The sequence below is a fragment of the Mustelus asterias genome, chromosome 22, assembly GCF_964213995.1.
Source record: "Mustelus asterias chromosome 22, sMusAst1.hap1.1, whole genome shotgun sequence".
NCBI classification, from domain to species: domain Eukaryota; kingdom Metazoa; phylum Chordata; class Chondrichthyes; order Carcharhiniformes; family Triakidae; genus Mustelus; species Mustelus asterias.
In genome coordinates this window covers 4967216-4981150 of record NC_135822.1, presented here as the reverse complement: position 1 = coordinate 4981150, position 13935 = coordinate 4967216, and positions in this window count along the sequence as shown.

The window sequence follows — 13935 nt, the reverse complement described above, 5'->3', positions numbered from 1 at the left end:
CTTACCCTCTGATTTTAGCCCATTCTGTTTGGCCATTCACACCTTCTATTCTCTCTATGGACTGCCATTTGCAGCCTTTCCCCTGGTTTCTGTGGCTATGACTCCTCTTTCATTCCCTCCCCCTGCAATATAAATATCTCCCACTTTCTATGCCTTTTAGCTTTGACAAAGGGTCACCTAGACTCGAAACGTCAGCTCTTTTCTCTCCTTAGATGCTGCCAGACCTGCTGAGATTTTCCAGCATTTTCTCTTTTGGTTTCATATCCCAGCTTTTAGATTATATTTAATACTAGACTTTTATTTCTGTCCACATTTATATCTATGTAGAAATTTTCGGCACAGTGGTTAGCGCTGCTGCCTCACAGCGCCAGGGATCCGGGTTCCACTCCTGGCTTGGGTCACTGTCTGTGCAGAGTTTGCACATTCTCCTCGTGTCTGTGTGGGTTTCCTCCGGGTGCTCTGGTTTCCTCCCACAGTCCGAAAGACGTGCTAGTTAGGTGAATTGGCCATGCTAAATTCTCCCTCAGCGTATCCAAACAGACACCGGAGTGTGGCGACTAGGGGATTTTCACAGTAACTTCACTGCAGTGTTAATGTAAGCCTACTTGTGACACTAATAAATAAACTTAAACTTAAAATTTAAACTTTATCACACTGTCATGGTTAGGTATATAAAGTAATGGTCATTTGGTAATCAGCAGATATCCATCTCAGTTTATTTACATAAAGTCATTTCATTAATTAGTTACTATTGAGCCAACCTCTTTTCAAAGGAGTGTCTGTGAGTTGTCCCAGAATTAGAAAAAGCTAGAACTTAAACTAACCCGGGATGTCTCTGGATTTCTCGCCGTGGTGTTGGGGAGCTGTCTCCCATTAATTCCAGTCTATTGTTATAGTCAGAGGATTTTTGTTTTGAGGAAGCTTTCTTTTCGAGTAACCTGCGTGCAGGCTGATTAATTTATCACTTTGAGAGCACCTTGGCTGCCACAGTGCATCCCGCAGTTAATGATCAAGTCTACCCCAGTGTAGTAGTTGCTGGAAATGAGTCCTAGTGTACAGCCTTTTACCATGCGAGTTTAATGCATGCTCCCTGTCACAAACACTTCCTGACCTGGGATTTGCTAACTGAAGCTGTTGACGCTTGAATTTGTTCCTGTTGTTGCTTTTGCCTAATGGTGCAAAGTTTTAAACTGGAAGAAATATTTACATCCAAATCCCCTGAGGTTTGCTGCTTCATTACCTCTGAACAAGCCAACTCCACTTGAATTGTGATCTAAATGAATGCGGCTGTGTGATTTGGCCATTGGCTCAGTAATTGTAATTGCCGTGTGTGTAGTTTAAGAACAGATTTTGCAAGTACTAGCTGTTTAACCATTATGATTATCATGTAATGATGCATGGGTTCAGACCCAGTCCAAGATCTGAGCGCATAGTCAGTGCAGTACCGGGGAAGTGCTGCATTGCCCAAGGTGCTTTCTCTTGTTTTAAGATGATCCTGAACTGACATTGTGCTTCCTCAATAAAGTCTAGCTTTAAACTGACTTGCCTGTTGTTATCTGGTATGAGCAGCATCATCAGCTAGGTTGTGAATGAAGTTGTACAACAATAGTCCTCACCTGAACTTTCAGCAGAGGCAAGGTCGTTGATGAAGATGGCAGGGCTGAAGACACTTCCTGAGGATCTTTTACAACAGTGTCCTGGGGCTGTGTTGAAAAGACTCCAACAATAACAACCAAAGTACCTTTTATTTTTTTGTGTGGACCCTTCAAATCTTTTTGTGGCCACGCTCATGAGGTAACTTGACAGGACATGGGAAGTTTTGGCTTGGTGTACTGCTAAGCAGTTTGGAGGGAGCATTGGCCACAACCATTTTCTTTTGCCTCATCTCAGTCCAGCACTGGATGATATTCCCTTTGACTTCCATTTTCCTAGGCCTCCATGCTTGGTTGCATGTTGCTTTGAAGGCTTGGTAGTTTCTTACTCCAGATCTATTTGATTTACTGAATTTAAGTACTCCAGCTGCCATGTTGGAATTTGAACTCCTGCCTGTGGATCGTTGGTCTGCGCCTCTGGGTCAACAAAACCACTCCGATGCCACATCCTTACAACGTGTGATGCTTGTTAAAGGCCTCTTCAAGCTTTCTACTTGGAATCTATTTCAATTCACTCACTTTGTAAAATATGACCAGAGTTCAAGTTTATTTTTAAAAACATTCAAGATATTTTCAGCAATTGATTATTAAGGATAAAGTCCCTTCTCTCTGCCAATCCGCTTTAATGCATTAGACCAGGGAAAATAAATGATTCATTCTTGTAAGTCAATGAGACAATGTTACTGCTTTCCTAATGATAAGGATGTGAAAGATATAACCTTTAGCCACTAAATTAATTTGGAAAAGGCTGACAAAATTTATCATCTGTCACTATCCCTTAACACTAAAAATGCTTGTGTTAGACAAAGTAGTGACATCTAGTGGTAGTGGGTAAATTTCGTGACATTTTCCTTGTGTTGTAGAACTAATTCTCCTCAATAACGCAATTAATTTATCTGTTCCTCGGATCTGATGCAAATTGAGTTCGTATAAATGCTTTCAACAGACAGTGGCAGTATCCACTTTAAGTAAAATGTCATTGCTCTCTATCCTTTATTCATTCATGGGACATGGGCGTCGCTGGCTGGCCAACATTTATTGCCCATCCCTAGTTGCCCTTGAGAAGGTGGTAGCGAGCTGCCTTCTTGAATCGCTGCAGTCCACCTGTTACGGGTTTACCCAAAATGCCACTAGGGAGGGAATTCCAGGATTTTGATCCAGTGACTGTGAAGGAACGGCCGATATATTTCCAAGTCAGGATGGTGAGTGGCTTGGAGGGGAATTTGCAGGTGGTGGTGTTCCCATGTATCTGCTGCCCTTGTCCTTCTAGATGGAAGTGATTGTGGGTTTGGAAGGTGCTGTCTAAGGATCTTTGGTGAATGCTTTGTTCTGCTTGTTTTGATTATTTGAATAACTTTGATGAAAGTGAGTTAGAAACATAGAAAAACTACAGCACAAAACAGGCCCTTCGGCCCCACAAGTTGTGCCGAACATACCCCTACCTTTTAGGCCTACCTATAACCCTCCATCCTATTAAGTCCCATGTACTCATCCAGGAGTCTCTTAAAAGGCCCTATTGAGTTTTCCTCCACCACCACTGACGGCAGCCGATTCCACTCACCCACCACCCTCTGTGTGAAAAACTTCCCCCTAACATTTCCCCTGTACCTACCCCCCAGCACCTTAAACCTGTGTCCTCTCGTAGCAGCCATTTCCACCCTGGGAAAATGCCTCTGAGAGTCCACCCGATCTATGCCTCTCAACATCTTATATACCTCTATTAGGTCTCCTCTCATCCTACGTCTCTCCAAGGAGAAAAGACCGAGTTCCCTCAGACTATCCTCATAAGGCATGCCACTCAATCTAGGCAACATCCTTGTAAATCTCCTCTGCACCCTTTCAATCTTTTCCACATCCTTCCTGTAATGAGGTGACCAGAACTGAGCACAGTACTCCAAGTGGGGTCTGACGAGGGTCTTATATAGCTGCATCATTATCCCCGGACTCCTAAACTCAATCCCTCGATTGATAAAGGCCAGCACACCATACGCCTTCTTAACCATCTCCTCCACCTGTGGGGCCGATTTTAGAGTCCTATGGATCCGGACCCCAAGGTCCTTCTGATCCTCTACAGTACTAAGAGTCTTTCCCTTTATATTGTACTCCTTCATCCCATTTGACCTGCCAAAATGGACCACTACGCATTTATCTGGGTTGAAGTCCATCTGCCACTTCTCCGCCCAGTCTTGCATCCTATCTATGTCCCTCTGTAACTTCTGACATCCCTCCAGACTATCCACAGCCCCACCAACCTTCGTGTCCTCGGCAAACGTACCAACCCATCCCTCCACTTCCTCATCCAGGTCATTTATGAAAATGACAAACAGCAAGGGTCCCAGAACAGATCCCTGGGGCACACCACTGGTGATCGACCTCCATTTAGAAAATCTGATTTAGAGTTCTGATGACAATAAACCGACTGACAGGACTTTTGAGTCTATAACTGAGCAATGTAAAGTCTCTTCCTTTTCTGTCCAGGTTGCTCGCAAGTTCCCTGATCCATCTGAGTGGGGAATGGACTGATTCAGGAGAACTCCCCCTCAGAACTTCCCTCCCCGGTGAACTCACAGCAGAATAGTTGAGAGTGAAGATTGGGTTGCATTGCTCCTGCAATGGGCTAGACTTTTACAGCCATCCTGGGGAAAAAAACATAAAAGACTCGCAGATAAAGAGGAACTTGATCAGAATTGTTTTCTTTTAAAGACAATGTGCCTTTTTTTGAGAACCATCTGTTCCAGGTTAAAGAAGAATTGATGGTAAGATTCTAACCCTAACGGCTCAGTTGTTGACTGTCCCACATCAAAAGGTCTGCTGAGGACAGACGGTTTAGATAGGGAAAGAGTAAGAACTCTCAACACCAGGTTAAAGTCCAACAGGTTTATTTGGAATCACGAGCTTTCGGAATGCTGCTCCTTCATCAGGCGAGCAGAGAGGTAGGTTTCACAAACACGGCATTTGTAGACAAAGGCACAATTGCAAGATAATGGTTGGAATGCGAGTCTTTTCAGGTAATCAAGTCTTTACAGGTACAGACAGTGAGAGTGGAGAGAGATAATCACAGGTTAAAGAGGTGTGAATTGTCTCAAGCCAGGACAGTTAGTAGGATTTTGCAAGCCCAGGCCAAACGATGGGGGTTACAGATAGTGTGACATGAACCCAAGATCCTGGTTGAGGCTGTCCTCGTGTGCAGAACTTGGCTTTCAGTTTCTGCTTAGCCTCAACCGGGATCTTGGGTTCATGTCACACTACATGTAACCCCCACCATTTGGCCTGGCTTGCAAAATCTCACTAACTGTCCTGGCTTGAGACCACTCACACCTCTTTAACCTGTGATTATCCCTCTCTCCACTCACATTGTCTGTACCTGTAAAGACTTGATTACCTGTAAAGACTCGCATTCCAATCATTATCTTGCAATTGTGTCTCTGCCCTTTTGTGAAACCTACCTCTCTACTCACCTGATGAAGGAGCAGCGCTCCGAAAGTTCGCAATTCCAAATAAACCTGTTGGCCTTTAACCTGGTGTTGTGAGACCACTTACTGTGCCCACACCAGTCCAATACTGGCAACTCCACATCATAGATAGGGAAGTGATCAATAAAAGATAACAAAGCTTAAACATTTGTAGTTTCTTAGAATATATTGAGCGCTCATTGTCACATTTATATCCATTTATTTCTTGCCATCTATTTAATCCTGATTGCCTCTTAGATCAGACAGATTGCAGGCGAGTGACTGCCAAGATCTTTGACTTCTGCTGAAGATGCTCTGTGTTCAGCCTTCAAAGTAAAGAAAGACTTGCACTGAAATAGTGCCATTCACGACCATAGGTGTTCCAAAGCACTTTACAGCCAATTAAGTATTTTTGAAGTGTAGTCACTGTTGGAAGCACAGAACCTTTATAGTGCAGAATGAGTGGGAACAGTTTCTCAATATTTCCCCTATCATACCCCTCAAGATCTTGAATACCTCTATCAAGTCTTCTCTCAGCCCTCTTTTCTCCAAGGAAATCAGACCCAACCTGTCCAATCTATCCTTGTGGCTACAGTTCTTTATTCCCGGAATCATTCTTGTGAATCTCCTCTGTAATCTCTGCAATGCCTTCACATTCTTCCTCAGGTATGCTACCCAGAACTGGATGCAGTGCTCCAGATGAGGCCTAACTCATCTTATACAAGTTCAAATGATGACTTTATTCTTGAACTCAATGTAATGCAAGAAATGTGGCAGCCAATTTGCGCACAGCAAGCGCCCAGTAACTAACGTGACAATGGCCAGATAATCTGGCTTTGTGCTGTTGATGAGGGATAAATATTGACCAGTCAGTAGACCAGGGATATTGTCGCTGCTCCTCATTGCAGTGATGCCATGGGCCATTTCCATCCACCTGACGAGTAGATGGGGGCTTTATTTACCAGCTCATTTGGAAGGCATCTCTGACAATGCAGCACCCCCTCATAGTGCACAGGAGTGTCAGCTTTTGATCTGGGTGCTCACGCCTCTGGAGTGGGACTTGGATCTACAATCTTCTGATTGTGTGGCCTGAGGTGAAATTCCTCCTGATCCTCTAGCCCCAAGTTGGGATTATTCCTGAACTCTGGAACTTTAGCTATTCAGCAGGCCGTGATCAGCAAGTAGGGTAAACTCAATGGTCCATTTTCTGACATTATGCCAAACCTTTCATTGCCAGCATCACCCTTACCAATGAATTTTGAAAAATGAAAACTATTCTTTGGGTTATGCACATTTGTGGAGTTACTGTATACATTATTTAGTATTCAATATTTAGAAGAAATCGTTTGGACAGAAGTTTATACATAAATAATGTTAAAATTTTAAAGGGCACTCATTGCTTAAAGGGATTATATTTATTCTGTATAGATGATCAAGAATGATATCTGCTGCTTATACCGACCAGGTTTGTTTCTGACACAATATTTTAAGTGGTAAAATTCTTCAGACGAAGTGGCTTAATTGCCCAGGTCTCAGTTTTGGAAGTGGTGCAGAGCTGTCAGTCTTGAGGAAATATTAGGAGTCACGTTTGCCGTTAGTGAGAGTGACGTGAATTGCAGACGGATTTGAGGACAGGGAACTGTGGTAATTTTCAGGATGCGAATGTCAATTTGGATCACGCCCCCCAAACCAAAATGAGTGATTCCCACTCCAAACAAGTGACGCTTGCGAGATCTTTGTCTGCGTAGCTCTTCCTGAAAGTTTAGAAATGTGCATTAACGTTTAAATTCTTTCCAATCCGGTTTATGTAGGTCAACCAAAAATAAAAAGTGTTTTTGCCACAGGCCTTATGTAAAACTTTTATTAACCTACGAAATGCGGTGAATGCTACCACAAAACACAATAGGTCGTGTGTTGTTTGTCGGCAGGTGGATGGTGCCAGGATTGGTCAGGGACTGGGCTGGTGGATCTTGGTACTTTTACGGGTTTTTTAAAAATTCATTTGTGGGACATGGGCGTCGCTGGCTGGGCCAGCATTTATTGCCCATTCCTAGTTGCCCGGGGGCAGTTGAGAGTCAACCACATTGCTGTGGCTCTGGAGTCACATGTAGACCAGACCGGGTAAGGACGGCAGACTTCCTTCCCTAAAGGACATTAGTGAACCAGATGGGTTTTTCCAACAATCCAACAATGGTTTCATGGTCATCAGTAGATTCTTAAATTACAGATTATTTTTATTGAATTCAAAGTCCACCATCTGCCGTGGTGGGATTCGAACCTGGGTCCCAGAACATTAGCTGAGTTTCTGGATTAATAATCCAGCGATAATACCACTAGGCCACCGCCTCCCCATGTTTGATGTCCATAAATCAATTCAGCTTAATTTCTTATCCAAATTCCCAAATTGGTGTTTCCTGACAGTTAATTGGGAACGGGGATGAGTGTGCAAGCAAAACAAAATGTGAATGTTTAGTTTACTCAGCAGAGCGGGGAACCTGGTCAATTTTTCATTTCCACAATAAACAGGCAAAGTCAGGGTTGGGTTAGAGCAACTGGATCTGCCACAGATTTAGAAACGATAGTTGCCCATGATGTACGAAAATATTAAACATCAATCACTCAATAAAACATCCTGTCATCATTATATTATGGTAAGAGTGCCCTCAGAAGGGAGGAGACACTGGTTATTGGTCGCATGCAAGCCCATACGCAAGGCAGCCAGGGGTTGAAGGGGAGTCGGAGGGGTTGGGCAGGGGGAGGTGTGGGAGGGGTGGATGTGTGAGAGTGGTGGGTGGTGTGTGGGGGGGAATGCCACAAGTTGTGTGATAAGACATAATGCTGGTTCTGGTTCAATGAAGGATGATCCAGTAGCTGTGACCTCGCATCAACTGCTGTTTTCCGTTTATTTCTTAAAGGACAATTCCTCCTCCTCTATAAATGATAACAAAGAACAATACAGCACAGGAACAGGCCCTTCAGTCCTCCAAGTCTGCACCGATCATGTGTTCCTAACTAGACCATCCGTTTGTATCCCTCTATTCCCAGTCTGTTCATGTGGCTATCTAGATAAGTCTTAAATGATCCTAGCGTGTCTGCCTCAATCACCTTGCTTGGCAGCGCATTCCAGGCCCCCACCACCCTCTGTGTAAAATACGTCCCCCGCATATCTGTATTGAACCTTGCCCCCTTACCTTGAACTTGTGACCCCTTGTGTTTGTCATTTCTGACCTGGGAAAAAGCTTCCAACTGTTCACCCTATCTATGCCCTTCATAATTGTATAAACTTCTATTAGGTCATCCCTCAACCTCCGTCTTTCCAGGGAGAACAACCCTAGTTTACTCAATCTCTCCAATAACCACCCAATGTCTCTCACACTTCACCCTTCCTAAACTCCAACTTGTCCAAAACTCTGCTGTACCAATCCTATTCCTGGCTGGTGCTCATCCCTAACTCCGTCAATCTCCTCCAGCCCTGTGTGCATTCAGAATTTTTCCATCTTTCCAACTCCAGCATCTTCCGACTTGTTGCGTCACCATTGGTGACAGAACTTCTAACCTCCTTTCTCATCTCCCCTTGACATTCAGTGGCAATTACCATCGCTGAGAGTGGTGTCTTCCATGAGATGGAACTGTGGGAACATGATCCACTCCATCCAGCTGCCTGCAGTTGTTAAAATAACAAGGCGGATGGCACGGTGGCACAGTGGTTAGCACTGCTGTCTCACAACACCAAGGACCTGGGTTCGACTCCCAGCTTGGGTCACTGTCTGTGTGGAGTTTGCACATTCTCCCTGTGTCTGCGTGGGTTTCCTCCGGGTGCTCTGGTTTCCTCCCACAGTCCAAAGACGTGCTGGTTAGGTGCATTGGCCAAACTAAATTGCCCCTTAGTGTCAGGGATACTAGTTAAGGTAAATGCATGGGGTTATGGGGATAGGACCTGGGGGGGATTGTGGGCTGAATGGTGGCCTCCTGCACTGCAGGATTCTGTGGTTCTAAGATTGGAACCTCTTTACAATGGGAGCTGTCTCTGTGTTAGTAATCTTGTGTTGCATGGTGTTAATAAAGATGGAAATAACATGCATTGTTCAATGATACCTTTAACATCTCCACACAATGATACCTTTAACATGGTTACTTTACAATTCAGTGTAATAATTAGCAAAAGGAAACCTTTTAAATATGGCTTAGTGTCAATCTCTCTGAGGCTCACAGAGAGTTTTAGGAATCAGTGTGTTGACAAAGGAATTAAAAATGAAATTCATCAAAATTGACATTTTAACCACATTAGTGGGTCATGGTTACAAAGGACGTTGTTGCAAAAGGCTCCGTGATGTGAAAATAATATTATATCCATTCACTCCTTGAAATGAAAAGTTAGATCATTCTCAACACGAGGTGGGTGGAATGATGGACATTAACCGTCCCAATGCGTTTTATCATCATTATGCCGATTGGTTGATGTCTTACCTGAGGGATGGTTACTAATACATTTCACATTTACAGATTAGATAAATTGTTCAGACCAAAACTCCACAGCTGGACCGAAAGCCTTGAGCGTGTCTCCTGCAGATAGTTTTAGGAAAAAATCTGTTAGAATATCTTTTATTTGTTTAGAAACATTGACTTCTTCATACTGTCTGCTTCAAGGAGGTTTTATAATGGCAGTGTTTAGGGACTCGACCAGAAACTCCAAGATATGTTATGGATAGTGATCCGTGATATTATATGGTATTATATGATATATGGTATATGATAGTATGTTAGATCCCAACTTTTTTGATTTTGGTATTAGTGTGAGCATAAGATGTTTCACTCCGGGTATGATTCTATTGATCCATTAGGAAGCTTTTATCAAAACAAACTTTTTTTAAACAAAGTTAAAAAGAATTAGTATAACTTTTATCAATTGAAAATACTTAAACTAGCTATCTCTAAAGTTCCAATGTAAGCAGTATTCTCAGACATGAATCCCTCTTCAGAATCAGCACAAAAACAGATACGCTCACATGGGTGCTATGTTTCCAGCCTTTTTAACCCCTCTGGACAGATACAGAAAGACATCTGTCTTCTGATCTCATACAGCAGCCTCCAGAGAAAGATCCACCCCCAAATAACAGAATCTCAGAGAAAGAGACTTATTTTTTTCTGAACTCAATCCAGAGAGCAACAGAGGCACTGCTCTCCAACACTTCCCAGCAGCAACTGAGCTTTATTTTTCTGTGTAAGCCTAGCTCCACCCAGTCACGTGATTTTACTGTCAACTACCCTATTCAAGCCCTACTCTGGAAATCCCCAGGGGAAGACACTAAAATAACAGAATAGTGTGAATCCAGATTAAAACAAACGTTCTAGCAATTAGGACCAATTATACTGGTGCATTAACAACAGGCTGCCAGTTTACAGACCAAGTGGCACCGGTGTTAGAACAGATTGTTTAAAAAACCCTGCACAGAAACATGACTCAAATACATTTCTTAAAGGCACAGTATCGTCACAACCGATAGCAAACAAGGTTAACTCTTTAAACTCACATCAAAAGCTTCCTGTCCATACCACACTTCTGGTCCTTTACATTGGGTACAATGTAGCATTGCGTTTAGAGTTAATTCACAATTAGCTCATGAGGTTTCTTCCCTCGGCTACTTAACCTCCTGCATTTCTTGGTGCCCTTTATTCTTCAGCCCTAAAACACAAGCTGAGGCATTTTTCTGTGTGGCGCCCAGCCCCACAACACAACCCCCAGCTCAGCCTGCCCCCTGCTCTGCTGGTCCAGAGAGCAAATACAAACTGACTGGAATCTATACTTACTGACAGCCTTGCAAACTTTTCTAAAGAGCTCTCACCAGTTTACTGTCAGAGACTCTGCAAAGACCAAACAAACTTCAATCCACTGCAGCTTTTCTGTAATTTGAACAGAAAGGTAAGTCCTCGTGATTAAATACAAGGGCCAGTCTCGCTGCCCTCTGTGCGTCCAGCTCCCCAGCTGATTGGCAGACGTTAGGTCAGGAAGCAGGTTGCCAGTTCGTTTCTTGTTTTGGTAATGGCATATGGGTGCTGGGCCGACCACGGTAACCTGTTGGTGAGTGTGTTCATGTGAGCTGCATAAATTAGGCAACCAGGCTTGATCAATGCTGAGTTGGCCGATGTGTGTTAATCTATTTGTCGCACTCTTGCCTCTGGGTTGTGGGTTCAAGTCTCACTCTAGGGTTTGAGCTCAGAAGACAAGGCTGCGATTCTGGTGCAGGGAGTGCTGCACTGTCACAGGTGCTGTCTTTTGAACGAGATGTTAAAGTGAGGCCTCGTCTGATCTCTTGCGAGGTGAGGGGGGGAAGCACTAGATCCCCGGCACTATTTCAAAGACAAAAGAGGAGAGTGATGAGAAGGGGAATTATTTCCGGAGTTGTAATTAGATTAAACATTCGATTTTCATCGATGGGGCGTTTGTCAATCAGATGGAATTGCAAACACCATAAAGAGACTGATTTATTGCTCTACTCTAATGTGTCAGGGAGGTTAGCAGGGTAAACGTATGGGGTTGTGATCGGTGCAGACTCGATAGGCTGAATGGTCTCCTTCTGCACTGTAGGGAATCTATGTATCTCGGACCCAATGATTAATCTTCACCGTTTCCAATAAGCTGAATGGCTAAAGCTCAAGTAAGTCATGGATCATTTCTAAACTCGGGAGTAAGTTTTGGCCTTTATGCCACCCCCGGTATCTGCATTATAATATCTAGTGTGCCATTCTGTGCTTGGATCACTGGGCCTGACAAGAAACACAGACTGAGAGGCTGGTTAGGACATTAAAGGAGATAAATCAATGTTTTTCCTCATTGACAGTCACAGGGAGGCATTGACAGAAGCACACTCTCGCCTGGAGACCACTGGCTATGGGAGAGAATCCATGGGGTGGGAAAGATGGTGATGTACAGAGTTTACAGCAGAGAAATGGGCCATTCGGGCCCAATGGTATTTAATGGTGTTTCTGCTTCACACAAGCCTCACCGCACCCGGCTTCATCTCACCCTATCAGCATATCCTTTTTATTTTTTCCCCCTCATATACTTATCTAGTTTCCTGTTAAATGCATCGATGGTAACAGGTTCCACATTCGCACCACTCTTTGGGTAAAGAAGTTTCTTTATTATTGGGTTTATTAGGTGACGTTCTTTCATTTATGACCTATTGTTTTGGTCTTCACCACAAATGGAAGCATTTTCTCTGCGTATCAAACTCTCTCAACATCACACAAGAAATGGAAGCAGGAGGAGGCCACCAGGCCCTTCCAGTCTTGCCCGCCATTCAGTACAATCATGGCTGACCCATGCTGGTCTCAGCTCCTTTTCTGTGCCGTCACCCCATCGCCCTCTATTCTCCAATCTATCGAATATTTATCTACCTCCACTTTGAATAATTCTAATGATCCAGCCTCCACTACCCTTTGGGGCAGAAAATTCCAGAGGTTCGCCATCCTCTGTGAGAAGAAATTTCTACACACCTCAGTTTTAAATGACCGGCCCTCTATCTTGTAGCTGTGTTCCCTCGTTCGAGACTCTCCCACTAGTGAAACCATCTCACCATCTACCCTGTCAAGCCCCCTCAGGATCTTATATGTTAGACTAAGGTCAGCCCTCATTCTTCTAAACTCCAAGGAATACAGACCCAGACTATTTAGTCTCTCTTGATAGGACAACTCTCTAATTCCAGGAATTAGCCACCACATCAGCCTGGTGGTTTTAAATGACCATTTCCAGGGTTTCTTGTTGATGCTAAAAGTGCTGCGCTATCTGAACTGGCTAACTGTGTTCCTGCGGTAGGGTATCACGGCGATATCTGGTGTAATTACTGCAGGTTTGATTGAACTTTAAGTGTATTTATTAGTGTCACAAGTAGGCTTACATTAACACTGCAATGAAGTTACTGTGAAAATCCCCTAGTCGCCACACTCCGGCGCCTGTTCGGGTACACTGAGGGAGAATTTAGCATGGCCAATGCACCTAACCAGCACATCTTTCAGACAGTGGGAGGAAACCGGAGCACCCGGAGGAAACCCATGCAGACACGGGGAGAATGTGCAGACTCTGCACAGACAGTAGGCCAGATTCAATGGGCTGACTGGCCTAATTCTCTTTCCTACGTCTTATGGACCTGACATTCTCAATATCTCACCACCTCTCACTCCATCAAAACTCACTGTTTTTAGAAAAAAAAGTAGAAAATTAGGAGCATTTAAATTATTCAGCAAAAATGATGTTTAATAATAGCTGGTGCTGCTGTCAATCAAACTCTGCACTTATAAAATTCCACCCATTTTCTACAGTGATTTAACCACAGTTTAAAGACATCAACACAGCTGCCCAGCTAAATGAGTCATGTAACTAATCACCAGCAGACAATCACCCTGTCCACAATATTGTGTGTGCCTACATGTGTGTGTATGCACGTGTGAGCATGTGTGCATGAGTGTGTGCATGCACGTGCGGGGGCCTGACTGTGCTGCAATTTGCCTCTATAGGGTGGCACAGTGGTTAGCACTGCTGCCTCACAGCGCCAAGGACCCGGGTTCAATTCCTGGCTTGGATCACTGTCTGTGTGGAGTTTGCACGTTCTCCCCGTGTCTGCGTGGGTTTCCTCCCACAGTCCAAAGGTGTGCGGGTTAGGTTGATTGGCCGTGGTAAATTGCCCCTTAGTGTTGGGGGATTAGCAGGGTAAATACGTAGGGTTATGGGAATAGGGCCTGGGCGAGATTGTGGTCGGTGCAGACTCAATGGGCTGAATGGCCTCCTTCTGCACTGCAGAGATTTGATGATTCTAAGTAGGCTTACATTAACA